This window comes from Dipteris shenzhenensis, chromosome 27 (genome assembly GCF_047967505.1).
Source record: "Dipteris shenzhenensis isolate YYH24624 ecotype China chromosome 27, Dip_SZ_1.0, whole genome shotgun sequence".
NCBI lineage: Eukaryota > Viridiplantae > Streptophyta > Polypodiopsida > Gleicheniales > Dipteridaceae > Dipteris > Dipteris shenzhenensis.
In genome coordinates this window covers 14,738,733-14,755,969 of record NC_141622.1, presented here as the reverse complement: position 1 = coordinate 14,755,969, position 17,237 = coordinate 14,738,733, and the positions used below count along the sequence as shown (strand labels likewise).

Here is a 17,237-nt window from a genome sequence, read left to right as displayed (position 1 = left end):
GCGATCAACAATTACCATAATCTGAGTGTTACCTCTGGAGGATCGTGGTAGTGTTGTAATGAAATCCATGGAAATACTTTCCCACCTTTCAGTTGGAACTGGAAGAGGCTGAAGAAGTCCTGTTGGAAGTCGTCGACTTGCTTTCATTTGTTGACATGATAAGCAAGATGTAACCATTTTGATGACATCTCTTTTCATCTGAGGCCAGTAGTATGTTGCACTGAGTAACCGATAAGTCTTATTGATGCCTGGATGGGCAGCATAAGGAACTACATGATGCTCTTTTAACAAAAGACATCGAACATCCTTGTCATGTGGTACACAGACGCGATCTTGATAATACAGAAGGTCGTCCGTATAAGAATAGGATGAGAAAATCTTTTGTTCCGAAGTCGAAGGTTGATCTTTGGAAAGAACCTGTACTGCGGTGCCGAAGTCTTTATCATTGAAATACTTTCCTTTGAATGAATTCGGAACATCCACAGATAATGTAGAGATTACCATGGCTGATGCTAGAGGTAACCTGCTGAGAGCATCTGCAACTACATTGCGTAGTCCTGGTATGTACTCAATGGTCATGTGAAAGTTGGCCAAAAACTCAACCCAGCGTGCTTGTCTAGCATTCATGACTGGCTGAGTAAAAATATACTTTAAAGAGTGATGGTCTGTTTTGACCACAGAGTCGGCGCCCATGAGATAATGTTTCCAAGAGCGATAAGCATGTACAACAGCAAGAAACTCCTTATCATAGACCGGATATCGGGTTTGGATATCAGAATGTTTATGGCTGTCAAAAGCAATAACTCTGCCTTCTTGCATCAAGACTGCTCCTGTAGCGATGTCGGAAGCGTTGGTCATGACCTCAAATGGAAGATTTGGGTCAGCAATAGCCATAACTGGTGTAGTAGTGAGTGCTTGCTTGAGTTGTTGGAAACTATACTCTGTTTCGGGAAGCCACTGAAAAATTGCTGTGCTTTTCAATAATGCGGACATAGGAGCTGCGATTTCGGAAAACTGATAGACCTTTGTATGGTAGAAGTTTGCCAATCTGAGAAAAGAGCGGACATCATGAACATTCTTAGGAGTAGGCTAGTTTCGGATCACCTCGACCTTCTTGGGATCCACAGAGATACCTTGAGCTGAAATAACATGTCCCAAATATTCAAGTTGGGTCTTGAAGAACTCACTCTTCTCAATGTTGATGTAGAGAGAATTTGCGCGGAGAACTTCAAAAACTTGGTGAAGATGTTGTTTGTGCTCATGTAGGGATCTGCTGAAAACGAGGATGTCATCAAGGTAAACGATGACGAACTTATCGAGGAAAGGCCTGAAGATGTCGTTCATTAATGTCATGAATGTGGCCGGGGCATTGTTTAACCCAAAAGGCATGACCAAACATTCATAGTGTCCATACTTTGTTCGAAAAGCTGTCTTGTACTCATCGCCTTCTCGTATACGAATTTGATGATAACCTGAACAAAGATCAATCTTGGAGAAGTGTGTTGCATGTAGAAGTTGATCGAAGAGGTCACCAATGCGAGGCAATGGATACTTGTTTTTGATAGTGAGCTTGTTGAGGGCTCGGTAGTCGATGCAGAGGCGCATAGACTTGTTCTTTTTTTCCACAAGTAGTACAGGAGATCCGAAAGGGCTGCGACTGGGCCGAATGTGACCTTTGTCGAGTAGCTCGGTGACCTGTCTTTGGATTTCTTCATTTTGAGTGTGAGAAACCCGATAAGGAGGCTTCGACGGTGGATTACTGCCGGGAATAAGTTCGATTGGGTGATCCACTGGTCGTCGAGGTGGTAACTGCTTTGGCAATTCCTGTGGAAAAAGATCCAGGTAAGGCTGGAAAAAAGGTTGGTTGAGGTATTCAGGAGGATCCTTTGTTGGTGTCTCCTCTACTGCCGTAACCAACAGAAGTGAAGTCTTTGCTTGGCGTTTACGAACCCACTTCTTTACTTGTAGGGCAGAGGCAACTGGGGTTGAAGGAGAATCCCTAGAACCAGTTAGCTCAATAAGTTTTCCCTGGTGGACAAACTGGATAGTATGGCTGCGAAAACTGATTGATGGATCATAGTCGTAGAGCCATTGTTGTCCGAGTATGACATCATACCGAGAAAGAGGCATAATGTCGAAGTTCAACTTGTCCGTATAATGTTGGATGCGAAAAGACAAGTTTTTGATCCTTGTGTTGCACAAGAAAGTTGTTCCATTTGCGAGTTCAATTTGATAGTCCATGAGGCTAGGACTGGTGGCCAACCGAAGTTTATCGACCACAGAACTGGCTAGGAAATTATGAGAACAGCCACTGTCGATGAGGATGGTGACCGTTGTTCCACGAATCGATCCTTGAACACAAAGTACTTGAGTGGCCAGGGAAGGTTCGGGGTTGCTGGCAAGGCTCAGGTGGATGGTATTCGCCATTCGAACAGCTTTGCCTTTCTTGTCTTGTGCTGAGGTAGCATCTTCTTTTGGGGAAGTGCTAGGTTCCATATTAGAATTTTGCTTTGGTCGCTTGGGACAATCGAACCATCTATGGTCGCCGGTACAGATGGTACAAAGTCCTTTTGAGCTGGAGTTGTTCTTCTTGTCAGTGGCCGCACCTTTATGTTGGGGATGTCGGTAATGACTTTGTGAAGAAGAAGAAACACGATTCTTGGGGGAGTGCTTCTGTTGGTATCCAGCAAATGATTTCTGAGGCTTCTGGGGATCTTGAGACTGTCGCTGACCTTGATTACCGAAGTTTTTTCGAAACCTGGAGTTATCTTGAGGGCGAGCACCTTTGGCCATAGGAGAGTTCTGTGTGCAATTAGCACTCTGCTTCCCTGTGTTTAGGAAATCTGTAATGCGCTCTGCGTAAGCAATAGCGCCATCTGTGGTGGTGATATTTGCTTTAAGAACATCAATGCGTAACGAGGGATGTAGGCCTGAGATGAAAGCATGAAGGCGATCATCCTCAGTTAAACCATCAATCTCCAGCACCAATGTGGTGAACTGAGAGATATATGAAGACAGGGAACCCGTTTGCTCCAACTGTCGGAGTTTTGAACGTGCTTGGAAGTCCGCATTGGCAGGTACAAACTGCTTACGGAGCACGTGTTCAAAACGTTCCCATGTTAACACACTTTTTCCGTCCTTTAAGCGTCTTTGCCACCATAGAAATGCTGTATCCTTCAGGAGGGAGGCTGCCAAGGCGATATTTTTGCCTTCCGTGAGGTCAACAGTGTCAAAATACATGCGCATTTTAGCGAGCCATTGGTCAACTGTTCGGCGATTACGTTGACCAGTGTAGGCTTCCGGAAGTTTGACGTCAAGTCTTTTAGTTTTGGAAGCTTGAAGTAATCGGTAGAGGGCACGTAGTTCAGTGTTTTCTACCTCTGGCGGGAAAGAGTCCGCATCGTCGTCACGTCATCCTCTGTATTTGCTGGACTTCGAGAATCTTGGAGTTGTTGAACTTTTTGAACCAGGTCGGAGATGCTGTCCTGAAGCTGAGATATTTGAAGTTGTAATAGAGATTCACTTTGGACATTGCCTTCAGGGGTCTTTTTGGGACTTGATTCTTTAATTTCGGGAGAGGCTTCACGCGAGCGGTGCGACATGTCGGAAATCCCTGTGAGAAAAGCGCGAACTTGCGCTCTAGTTTGTACCATCCCTGAAAGAGGATTCGGGCTGCTCCCTGAGGTTGCTCATATTGGAGGGGGCAGGCGAAGCAGGATGGAACCACCTGTGGAAATCTGGTAATGGAGGTCCTGTCGGAGGTAACACTGGAGATTCTGAAAATGGTGTTACTACTCGTGATAGGACAGGGGTAGGTAGCAGAGTCCACTGATCTGAAAAAGGGTAAGGAGCTGCTGTCGGAAGAGGCGGATATCCAGGAGAGGGAGTGCCTTCAAGATGTAAATACTGACTTGGAGAAGGTACACCCTGTAGAGGAGGATATCTGGGAGCTTAAGGAGGAGGAGAGTACCCTGGAGATGCCGAAGGTGAAGGGTAAAACTCTCTCCAAAAATGAACAGCAAACTCCTGAGGAATATCGTGTTCCGGATATCTTCGTGTCTCGTGGAACACAAACTGTACTGTGTTGAGGAAATAATGTAACTGAGGTGCCTCACGCAGAAGGTAGAGGATGTGATCCAAGTCACTCGGAGGGCACGTGACACAGAAGACCCAAGATGCAAAGGCTCCAAAATGGGCTGGCTGTGCAATTTGAACACGATATTGTGTAGTAGCAGGTGCCTAAGGTGTCCTTGAACGGCCGGGTGAATTACCAGGGGTTTCCATGCTTTAATGTGGATTCTTTCATTTGCTGTAATTTGTTAAAGAGAATCCGTAAAAAGCAGATTGGAAAGACTCCACGTGGCAATACGTTAATCTACCAAGTGATTGTGTAGAAGAAGGCTGCAAATCGTTGTCCGGAGGTCCATGTTGCAGTGTTTTGCGAGGAGTGCTCGAGGCTTGTCTGGTCCGGGCTGTTTTCATCGCGAGAATAGTTGCAACTGGTGCTGAAATGGCAGGGTAAATATGGCGAAACAAGGAGAGGGCAGCAGGCTGTCAGGAAAAGGCAGGTTTCCAGGGCTGCAATGGCAAGGCCAGGGCTGCAAATAGCGAGGGGGGCTGTCAGCGAAAGTGGCGAAACAGTGACTGGCAGTGCAGGGAACAGGGGCTGGCAGCGCAGGCTGAGGAAGATCTGTGCTGACCGTACGGCTTGTACGGTGCAGGCTGGCTGACCGTACGGCTGTACGGTACAGGCTGTACGGCCTGTACGGCAGGCTGGCAAAAAGACGTACAGATTGTACGGAATTCCTGCGCAGGAAAGTATGGAAGAGGCGCAGGGCTGTACGGCTGCTGCGCAGGCTGTACGGCTGGCTGCGCAGAAGGGTACGGAAGAGATGGCGCAGGAGGGTACGGATGTCTGTACAGTTTTTGTCTTGCATTGAAAGAGAAGGTGCGACTTTTCGCTAGGGCTGCCAAAAGGGTTAGTTGCCCCAAAAATTTAAATGGGGGTTTAGTTTAACCTTAGGGTAGTTAGGGTAAACCTAGGGGTAGGGGATGGGTTTAATTTTTTGTCCCTTTTTACCCCTCTAGGTACCCTTTTGTAGGTACTTGGGGCCTAGGAGGTGTGCCTATTCGAAGGGGTGTGACCCTTGGAATAGGTGCACCTGTTCATGAGGGGATGTGTCCTTTTTGTTAACAGGGGTGTGACCCTGCATGAATAGGTATGTCCCTTTGCCCACGATGGGGTATGTCCCATGAGTGAGGAGTCGAGACTCGTCACCAAAAGGTGTGTCCCATGGTGGAAAAGGTGCGTCCCTTGGTTTTGGGACAGCCCAAGCACCTGAAAGGACACGATTTTGGTCATGTCCATTCACATCAACTTGTGATGTGAGGGAGATGGAGAGGCCAGGATGACTTTTAGGCCGGGTAGGCGTTAAAAAATTTTACGCTCATCCTCTCCATCTCTTCCATGCACAATGTGCACGGATGTCCTTCTAGCGGCAAAAATGTATCAGATCAGCGCTAGAAGGTGGGGGGCATTTCCTACAGGCAGGTGCGAATTTTGCTTTGATACCACTGTAAGAAATCCTAGATTCACTATATTTAGAACTGTGCTAAGGAACAGAAAGGAGACTGAGATAGCAGAGAACAAGGAATAAATGTATTGCTTGAATATCTGTAGGGTGGATGTGATTGTCATCCATACAATTTGGGCCTCTCTTATATAGAGAGTGAAGAGTCACACATGAAAAGGTGTGTACTCCAAAGGGTATGTGCATGAAGAGGTGTGTACCCCTTGTGAAGGGTGTGACCCTTGATGAGAGGATACATTATAATAGGAATGTCTCTTCATTAGAATGTCTCTTGTGAAGGGTTATGCCTCATTAGGAAGTGTCCCGTCGAAAGGGCAAGTGTCCCGTCGAAAGGTCATACCCTTCCACAAGTGTTCATTCATTAAACCATCCATAAGTCTAGAAAGAGAAAGGAATATGTCACAGATCGTGACAGACAACCCACAACACACTCAGGGCCTGCAAGAGAGATCACCTCCCAATCAATGATAGCAACATTTGAGAGCTTATAGGTGTTCTTAGCCACACCCCTCGATTAACCCTAAGTCCAACCGTATGCCCTGATTTGGCAACTTTGCCAACATGGGTGTGACAGCGTTGGCCTTTTACACCAAGAATCTTACAGACAATCTTTGACCATTGGATTAACCAACTATAGCTCACATAAATTGGGTAAGGTTATAAACAAAACCCACACATAAATTTGTATTTGCTTACAAACTTGAGTTGATGTTAAATACCCCATTGTCTTTCTCAAGGTCATTGTCAATTGATCTATCTGAGGGCCTATTTACATTGGTACTGGAAATGCAACAGAATGGCCCAAGAATAACCTCGACATCTAAAAAGATGACTGGAGCTGGTGGAAAGACCTGCCAGCTGGCCACCAATCCTCTGCTCAGCTGGTCGCATTATGGACCTGTTTGTTCAAGGAGTGGCCTCTATGTACAAAAGGATGGCTGGCTGTGAATGAGGAATGCCATCCCTTTTACTACATGCTCCAGCTTATAAGTAGCCCCTAGCTGCCACACAGCCGTCCATTGAGTCTGTGTATGAGGCACAACATACTATTAAAAAATTCACATCAAGTCTGGCATTATTTTCCTAATTTACTGCATCAAAGAAACCCTTTCAAATAAGGAGTATTACCTATTGTCTTTCCTTTGCCCTGGGAGGCTGCAAAATGAAGTGGACAGAAAGACATGGTTAAATGTTTGAATGTGTTTTTATATTGAGCTTCATAAAGCAAGTTAAAAGCACCAAATTTTAGAATCTCTATTTTTTCTGTTTAGAGTACATGTGCTTCAGTAGGCTTTAGCAGAAATGGTGGGTTTTCCATTTATGGTCCGGTCTTCCCAGACGAAATCTCTGCAAAGCATAGTCATGATAGAAAGGGTATAGTCTCAATGGCAAATGCAGGACGAAATACCAACTCTTCCCAGTTCTTTCTAATCTTTAAGCGTGTATGGTTTCAAAGTTGATATCTAAGACCCTTATTGAGTACTCATACACAAATCAGTCTGCACTTCATAATAATACTTGTATATGCATTTATAGTTTTTATCTGTATTGGAGTGGAGAAGAGACTGAGGTTACACCATTAATGAGGCAAGCTTGGTCAACAATGTGGAGGGATATTGATGAGTTGTTTGAGAGGAGTTCAAAGTTAAGAGTCATTTGCAATACCTCTTAGGCAAGATGTTCTATTTGTGGGAGAGAAACCATAGAAATATGACTCGGATGCTAGTGTTGTCGAGTCATATTGAGAGACTAGAGCATGACATATGCAATATCAGTTTCATTGACCTGTAGAAGACTAGTGAGATTTCCCTTCTTGCAAGCTTCAACATACGAATTCGTAAGACATGCAATAGTAGTTTCATTGATCTATAGAAGACCAGTGAGATTGCCCTTCTTGCAAGCCTTCAACATATGAATTTATAAGAAAATTTCACTTTCCCTTTGCTTATTTCAAATTTCTTATTCATTTTGTTTGGAATATTATGTTTATAGATTGGATGAGCACACTATGGTCAAGCCAAGCTTGAGAGATGTGCTCATATTAAATGCTAACAACATTTGTGAGTATGATGCTCAAGATTTCATGGGATCTCTGACTCCCCAATAGCGTCAAGCAATAAACGATGCAAGAAATATCTAGGTGAAAGGGAATGTAGGCTGGTACTTTTTATCTAAAGGGTATTTGGCTTGGCTTGTATTTCAAATAAGAGCAATGTAAACCTTATTGCTTGTTTGAATTACGGTCTCATAAATTGTCTCTTTGTATGGTGGTACATTCTCTTTCCTTTGTCAATGTGTTTTAGGTTAAATTTAACTTGGATGTTAAGAAAGTGCTTGAGAGGACTAAAGGTACAATTCCCTTGGAGGAGAGAGCAGCTATAGAAAAGAAGGATATTGATGCAGTGTAAAGGAGAATATAAGATTGGATGGATAGGTAAAGTACACTCTTTTTTTGGCATTTAAATATAATGGATAGTGTATGAAATTTGATTTTTCTTACTCCTAAGTTAATGTCCTCTAGGTCCTTGATTGCCTTTACCCACAACTAGGGGATACATGGAAATTGAAGTTGTTCTCCTTGAATTTTGAGACTGCAAAAAAAGTTATCACTCTTGAGAAAATGAAGTGTGTTGCACTTAATCCCCTTAAAGTAAAGAAGAAAATTCAATATATGTCTTTATCGAAGGCTAGCACAATAATTCAAGATATGTATCACATGCCTCATGCAGATATTCCATACAAAGGGTGAACTATAGGCTTATTTTGCATTTGGTATGATTGTTTTGCATTAAAAATGTTGATTGTGTTAAATCCATTGTACTTATTCATTTGTTTGCTATAAAATAAATATGGTTTTCCCAAGAGATTTTTGAGGAAGATAGAAAACCATGCCATTTCTGTGCTTGAGAGGAGCTCAAGATTGTGGCAAATATTGGGCGGCTATTTGCAATTCCTAATGACTATACTCTAAGTCCATATTATGATGCCATTGACTTGGAGGGAAGAAAGCTCATTTTCGCATATCTAAAGAGAAGAGATTCAAATGAACGAAAAGGTGTTGAAAAGGGAGAAAATGTGGGTGCCTAGGAGACAAAACTTGATCAAGTAGCTCATCGGGTTGTTTTTAGGTAAACGGTTCATTTGATTCTTTGTGGTAATGTTGATTTGTGAATAAAAAGTAATAGCTTCTTTAATTGATGATGATTAAGATATGCGACCTATTTAAAGAATGAAGACAAGGTAGATGAGATCCCATGACATTGCAAGGGATGGATAGACATTGCCACAACTACAACATCAACGTATGCTATGTCCATGCATGGCCGCCCAAAGAGGTATGTGATATTCTACCACAAGAAAGAGTGATGAACCACTCAACCCAATTGAGACTCTCCAAGAAGGTGAAAATTGTGAAACAAGGAGAGGAAGGATTAAAAAGAAAGTTGGCTTTTGCTCTACGATTCAAGCAAACTACATGACGTTTAATATTCTAAGGAATTATAATCATACATTGGAGTCTAACATTTCTTTATTTTTTTGGGTGGTAGTAGTGGATGCGGAGTAGGCACCACCTCCTCCACCTAGGGATACTTTAGTGAATGTTCTCAAAGAAAGTGATGATATTTTGACTATACATGTAATGCCAATAGATTTGAATTGGATGTGCTATGGATAAGAAGCCTGGTAGACTAAAATTTTTGCATATGTGTCAATGGATTCATAACAATTCCATTCGTTTCATGAAAATTTTTAATAAGAATATTTAACATATAGTAATTTTCACCCCCTTTACCTTCTATTTTTCACCACCACTGGATTGTACTTTAAGTTATATAGGATTATATCTATACGTATTCTCCATGGGAGACTACATCATGATGGATCAGGACTTTGCACATGTAGAGGAAAACGATATGAAAGCTAGAATACATGAGTTTTCTCTTGCTAGCATGTGACCATCCTAGGGAGTGTAAGAAAAAGGGAAAAAAGATTAAATCGGCTAAAGATTTCATTTTCTTGGACTTTTCCACTGGAGACGAGTAGGGTATTGGTTCTATGTTGCCTCATCAGAACATGATCATGTGAAGTATGGTTTAGCCATAGCTGCTTCCAATTTGGGAGTTATAAGAGGATGGCTTGCCATGTTATCCCCCATTATAGGTAATATAAGATATTAAGATGTCAATTGATAAGTGTATGCATTTTTATCTTGATTTATACGATGGTTTAAACTACTGCATTACATTGCTAGGCCCTTGCTTGATATTGACAGGGAGATATGTTAGAATCTAGGACCTTCGCATGTTGAGAAGAGTAGTGATGCTGGACAAGGATGAGTATGCTTCATTAAACATTATGGAAAGGATACGCCAATACGTACATCTATTTCATCTCTATTATTGAATGGGTATGGATTCAACGCTTATTTCATTAATTTTGGACTCATATGTCTACTTTTGGACTATTCCTTAAAATCCTTCCCAACTGAAAAGTTTACTTTATGAAACTGTCATTCGAGAATCAAAAGTTTACTTTCTGGCACTATCATTTTCACATAAGACATGTCAAAATATCTCTCTACAATGTTGTACAAATAATGCAAAAACTACTATTAAATCCTAAATTTGTATTTCTTGTTTATAAGAATCATATTCTTAAAATAAAAAATCCGAGTTATTAGTTTAAATCCATGAAAAACCATGCTATTGAGGATTCACAACATTTTAAAAATGTATACATAAGAGACCTGTAAGACTCTTTTTACTTTCAATGCAGAAAACTATAACACTCTTGAATATTCAAGAAATTAAAAGGTTTATATAAACATGAGACATGATGGAAGCCTCTTTTGTACTCCAAAAAATAGCAATAGCTATGCTTGCAATTTTACATTATCATGTCATAAGTTTTACAACAAATATTGCTCTGGATGAGTCTTTGTACAAAGGATCTCCTATGGCCTTTTCAATAATTTAATTTTTCCTTTACAATGAGTTTAGTACAAATGGGCGATCCAAACATTTGCTTGTTTGAATGTCCTTTTCTATCATGATCACAGAAATGAGCGATCCAAACATTTGCTTGTTCAGAATGTCCTTTCTGTCGTCACTTGTCGCTTGGGTGCCATCTTCATTCACTCTCATCTGACAACCACCACCACCTTCACTCTTTCTCGATATTTGAATGGTGTTATCATGGGCATTCTTCATTTGCGCTATCTCCTTCTACTTCCTCCCGGGCGAGCATCTTTGTGAACTCTGTAATGTGCGTAATAATTGGTTGCGGTAATTTTATTTTGTCTTCTACATCATACCCCATGTGCTTCTTTGTTTTCTTTGACCTTGATTTCCAGGATACTATGACTGTCTCTGTGGAAAGTCTTGAAATTGCTTCATGGTTTGGGACCCATTCCTTTTTCAAACAACTACTATACAATGTACTGTTATCTTGGTTCTCCTTCCTGCCCCTTGGCTCATACCATACCGCTGTAAATGTTGTAGCTCTCCCCCGGTCATCCATGCTCACGTCAACTACTTTTGCAACCCAAAACTTCACGTTCTCATGTTCATCATCCGATGGTCGAACTGCAACAAAACAATGGACATCTATGTCTATTTGTGGCATAAACTCTCTCTTCTTGGGTCCACAATATGGACGTGGGAGCAACGATTCAAACTCATTTTCAAAGAGACCACATGCTGGACGCAAGTCATTACCAACATTTGGCCAAAATAAAGGCCGTTCTGCCTTAATATCATCTTCTCGCATTTTTTCAAGGTCCTTTATCAATTGGTAGGTCTTGCTAATTACAACAGTAGTGTGTTCCTTCCAAGAGGGCTTCCAATCAGGAAATCTCCGGAGCATTTCCTCTTTGTATGCAATAAAAGCTTTTAAGCCTTCTATTTTACCTTTGGATTTCTCGCTGAATTCTTTTATAGGAGCCCATGTTGGATGCATTTCTTTGCTTGGGATTGAAGTTAAGAGAGAGTAAGGTTCTTCAGGTTCCCATTTTGTATCAAGAGAATAGTGTTGCCATTGCATCACTGGTTTTTCATCCTTTAAGAAAAATCGAAAATAGTGTGGAGCGCTATGACCAATCAGGGCATCACCACCTTTTTGTATGAAAGGTAGAATAAAGCTCTTCCAATCATACATCCTCTCAACCATTGAGCATATTGTTCCTTCCTTACGGCCACCAACTTGCCTCCCGCATTTTCTTATCAAGTCATCCATTGTCTCCATGTCCTTGTGTTTTAGTTCTCTTGAAACTGTGCTAAATACCTGATCGATATCCTCATGTGTGTGCCCAACCAACAAAAACCCAACTTCAATCTCATTGAAGATTCTATGAGCGATTAGCATTGAGCAAAATGCAAAGAAGAGTACATTCTTATTCTCTCGTCCGCAATTGTCTGCTTGTATTCTCAAAGTTGCTGGTAGGCGACCTTTTTCTACATGTACATTGTGAATTGCCTTCATAACGGATGTTACAACTTGATTGCTATCGTGTAGATGCAAGGAATCAATCCATATGTCTGCAAAAAACTTAAATCCGTGCACTAACACTCCACATAGATGTATCTTTAAAAAGTATTTGCCTTGTAGCTTAGGTGGAGTGTTAACGAATCGAGGTAATGTTGTTGTATTTTGATCCATACCATCTACAATAATGCACATGTACTCATTTGGGTGAGAAATAGCTTGCTCCTTCCAAAATGCATATTTTATTCTAGAATGTCGAACAAGTCCATGATGAAATTCTCTCTTTCTTTTGTAAGCTTCTTTTTGTTCTGGAGATGTTGCACTCTCAAGTGCTCGCTTTAGATCATCACAGTCATTGCACTTTGACATTTTTTGCCTCTTTGGGATTTTAACATGTCCAAAGCTTTTTTTCCAAAGAGTATACAAAGTATGAAAAGATGCCGGTGCATGCCCTCTTTGCCTCTGTGTTTCTCCAATAGAGTTAAATACTTCTTTTTTGGTCAAACCTATCGAAAGATGCATTTCTGATAGGTGGGGTTGCGGTAAAGCATTTTCATAAATGTAATCTTTCAAAATTGCTGTTGCCGCAACCGTTGAGGCTCTTGTTTTGGGCCTTCCTATGTTTCCATGAATGTTAAATTTAACTCCATACTTTGCTTTATTAGCCAAATTCCAATATGTGCCATGTGATAATCCTGTAATAATGCGATATGCATTATTGCATATACTTTTTCCATTTATAAGAGGCCTTATTTGATGTCCTGAACTTCGCCTTCTCTTATCATTTACAAGAAAGCAAGACAATCTCGTGAGTAGGTATTCATTTCTTCTGCTTCCTTTCCTTTGCCAGACATGTTCTCTACAACCCTTGATGTCATGTAAGTTAATGGATCGCATACATGTATGCTTACAGCATGTAGATCGCATTGCTTTTAGCATAACATCTTCATTCATTACTCTTATTCTCTTTGGTTGCTTTTCTGGATCTGCCTGCACTCGTTGTCTTTTCATGCATCTGTATGTCCGTTTTGGGACCTTCTGTTCCTTCTTATTTGGATTTGTGTAGTTCTCCTTGTAAGATTTATTTGTCACGTTGTTTTCATGAGATGTTGCATCCTTGATCTTATTACTCTGACAGTCAAATACTGAATATTCCTTTGTTGATGTCATCCTTGCTTTTGATACATTCGTCAAACCATTTGTAACATTTACAAGTTCACAATCAAAGTCAAACACCGAATAGTCCTTTGTTGATCTCATCCCTACTTTTGATACAATCGTAGAACCACTTGTCACAATGGCATTAGAGTTTCCCGAATGATCTTCAAACTCATCTATTCCTGAGAGAACATCACTCATTGATGCACGTTCTATGGATTTCATAACTCCATAGTCAGTGGTGATAGAGTGTCCAGAATGATCTTCAAACTCATCTATTCCTGAGAGAACATCGCTCATTGATGCACTTTCTATGGATTTCATAACTCCATAGTCTTGAAACTCCTCTACTCCAGAGAGAACATCACTCATTATACTATCGTGCATGATTTCCATAATTCCATAGTTACCTGCTTTGACTCCAAGAACTTTATCAGTATCCATGAAGCCATCCATGCTTGAAGATATAACACTTTTCACATCTTTGCCCAAGTTCTCAATGTGCATGAACTCATCCACCCCGGATAAGGCATCACTTGTGAAATATTTTTCTTTCTCGGTACCAATGAACTCATCGACTTCTGATAAGACGTCAGTGCTATAGTTGAGTGCATTTGAATCATCCATCTCTGAAGGAATAGAGCTTGGTACATTGGCATATTCTTTCAATTCTTTGATGTTGTAGTATACATTATGTTTATCATTAAAAACCACATGCCGAGTCTTTCCAATCTTTAAAAATTGCATGCTCCATCTCAAATCCTTACCTACCTCATAGTAGGGACCATCCAATGACATTGAGTTATCATCCATACCATCATCAGTAACTTTTTGAATTCTCATCTGCGCAAATGTCCAGTGTTCAACTTGTTCAAATCCCAAGACTTGACCTTCTGCTACATACTTATTTGTAAATGATAACATTTGTAAAATATCTCCCACTCTAAAATCCAAAGATATGCACTTTGTATTCCTGATGACATGTGTTGGATAAGTCTCATCTCTGTCCCATGCAATAAATGCTTTGTTGGAAGTATTATAGGGCATAACATCTCCAAGGATTTCCATATCCCCACACTTATGCTTTAGCTCAACATGTGCACTAAGAATCCTTGATACGATAACCGCTACCTTATTACTTCTCTTTTGCAACATAAAATCACCTCCATCCCCGGAATAAATTTTATAGCCATCTCCTTTGTGAGTTTCCTCTGCAAACAAGCTGTAACAACCATTATAAAGAACATTAGTCTCTTCTCAATAATCTACTTTATTAATGATTTAAAAATCCAGAACGTGTTTGAAAATTTAATTAGACACTAACCAATAACAACCCTAAACCCTAAACCCTAAACCGTAAACCAAAACAACCCTAAACCCTAACTAATAACAACCCTAAACCCTAAACCCTAAACCCTAAACCCTACCCCCCAAACCCCAAACCCTAAACCCTAACCCCCAAACCCCAAACCCCAACTCCCAAACCCTAAACCCTAAACCCCAAACCCTAAACCCTAACTCCTAAACCCTAAACCCTAAACCCTAACCCCCAAACCCTAAACCCTAAACCCTAACTCCCAAACCCCAAACCCTAAACCCTAACTCCCAAACCCGAAACCCGAAACCCTAAACCCTAAACCCTAAACCCTTAACCCTAACCCCCAAACCCTAAACTCTAAACCCTAACTCCTAAACCCTAGATCCTAAACCCTAAGCCCTTAACCCTAACCCCCAAACCCTAAACCCTAACTCCTAAACTCTAAATCCTAAACCCTAAACCCTAACTCCCAAACCCTAAACCCTAAACCCCAAACCCTAAACCCTAAACCCTACTCCCAAACCCTAAACCCTAAACCCCAAACCCTAAACCCCAAACCCTGAACCCTAAACCCCAAACCCTGACTCCCAAACCCTAAACCCTAACTCCCAAACCCCAAACCCTAAACCCTAAACCTTAAACTCTAACTCCCAAACCCTAAACCCTACCCCCAAACCCTAAACCCTAACCCCCAAACCCTAAACCCTAAACCCTAAATCCTAAACCCTAACCCCTAAACCCTAAACCCTAAACCACCAAACTCTAAACCCTAACCCCCAAACCCTAACCCTCAAACCTTGAACCCTAAACCCTAAACCCTAACTCACCAAACCCCAAATCCTAAACCCAAACCACGAAATCCTAAACCTTAAATCCTATGAGTGTTTTCAAGTAATATCATTTATTTAAGTAATAGTTTTAATTAGAATTCATAAGTAATAGTGGAATTGATAGTTGGGAGGGTGGTAGTGGGAGAAAGGGAGAGTGGGAAAGTGGAGAAAGGGAGTGTGGGAGGGTGGTAGTGGGAGAAAGGGAGAGTGGGAGAGGGAGTGGGAATGGGGGCGGTGGGGGTGGGGGTGGGAGGATGGGAGTGGGAGTGGGAGAGGGAGTGGGAATGGGGGAGGTGGGGGTGGGAGAATGGGAGTGGGAGTGGGAGAGGGAGTGGGAATGGGGGAGGTGGGGGTGGGGTGAGGGTGGGAGGATGGGAGGATGGGAGTGGGAGTGGGAGGGGTGGGGTGGGGAGTGGGAGTGGGAGGATGGGAGTGGGAGAGGGAGTGGGAATGGGGGAGGTGGGGGTGGAAGTGGGAGGGGTGAGCTGGGAGGATGGGAGTGGGAATGGGGGAGGTGGGGGTGGAAGTGGGAGGGGTGGGGTGGGAGGATGGGGGAGGGAGTGGGAGTGGGGGAGGTGGTGGGAGTGGGAGAGGGAGTGGGAGGGGTGAGGTGGGAGGATAAGGGTGGGAGAATGGGAGTGGGAGTGGGAATGGGGGGGGAGGGGTGGGGGTGGGAGGATGGGAGTGGGAGTGAGAGGTGTAGGTGGGAGGATGTGAGTGGGTGGGAGTGGGAGTGGGAGTGGGAATGGGGGAGGTGGGGGTGGGAGTGGGAGGGGTGGGGTGGGAGGATGGGAGTGGGAGAGGGAGTGGAAATGGGGAAGGTGAAAGAATGGGCATGGGCGTGGGAGTGAGAATGGGGGAGGTGGGGTGGGAGCATGGGGGTGGGAGTGGGAGTGGGAGTGGGAATGGGGTGGGAGGATGGGAGTGGGTGGGAGGATGGGAGTGGGTGGGAGAGAGAGAGAAGATAATCTAATAGAGAGGCCAATGGGAGAGGAGATAATGTTATAGAAGGACCAATGAGAGAGAAGCACTTAAAACCCTAGTTTTTCTTATATATACTCTCCTTCTCTCATTGTTTCTCTCATTTCAATAAGGAAGAGCAAGAGGAGAAGCAAAAAGAGGAGGAAGAGTAAAAGCAAGCACAAGCAAGCACAAGCATCGATTTCAACTTTTTTCCAGGTACTGTTTTTAAAATTTGTATTCTTTGAAATTTTATTATAGAGAGAGAAAAGTGAAGGAAAGATTTTTAGAGAGAGAAAAGAAGAGAGAGAGTCTTGCTGCCTCGGCAGCAAAAGAGAGAAAGAAAGAGAGAGGGAGAGAGACGAGAGAAGGAGGGGGAAAGAGAGGGGAGAGAAAGGGAGGGGGGAGAGAAGGGGGAGGGGGGAAAGAGAGGAGAAGCAGCGAGGGGGGGGAGAGAGAGAGAGGGGAGGGGGAGGCCGCTGCCGCGGCAGCCCGCGGCAGCGCAGAGGGGGGAAGGGAGGGGAGGGAGAGGGGAGGGGAGAGGGAGGGGGGGCGGCGAGAGAGGGAGGGGGGGCAGGGATAGAGAGGGGGAAGAGGGAGGGGAGGCGAGGGGGGAGAGGGAGGGGAGGGGGCCGCTGCCGCTGCCGCGGCAGCGAGAGAGGGGGAGGGGGGGGAGAGGGAAGGGGGGGCGGTGAGAGGGAGAGGGGAGAGGGAGGGATGGGGGCCGCGGCGAGAGAGGGAGGGGGGGCGGTGAGAGGGAGGGAGGGGAGAGGGAGGGGAGGGAGCCGCTGCCGCGGCAGCGGCAGCGAGAGAGGGGGAGGGGGGGGGAGGGGAGGGGGGAGAGGGAGGGGAGGGGGCCGCTGCCGCGGCAGCGGCAGCGAGAGAGGGGGAGGGGGG

General features: G+C 43.4%; 1 pseudogene across 1 annotated transcript in view; it reads left to right on the top strand.

Moving 5' to 3' along the window:
• The window catches only part of LOC147883908 (peptidyl-prolyl cis-trans isomerase ppi1-like), a 76,863-nt pseudogene that overhangs the window by 17,174 nt on the left and 42,452 nt on the right, over window positions 1-17,237 (top strand). Inside the window, exon 4 of the transcript XR_015543722.1 lies at window positions 3,750-3,761. The product of XR_015543722.1 is annotated as a peptidyl-prolyl cis-trans isomerase ppi1-like (transcript). The remainder of the gene's footprint in view (window positions 1-3,749; window positions 3,762-17,237) is intronic.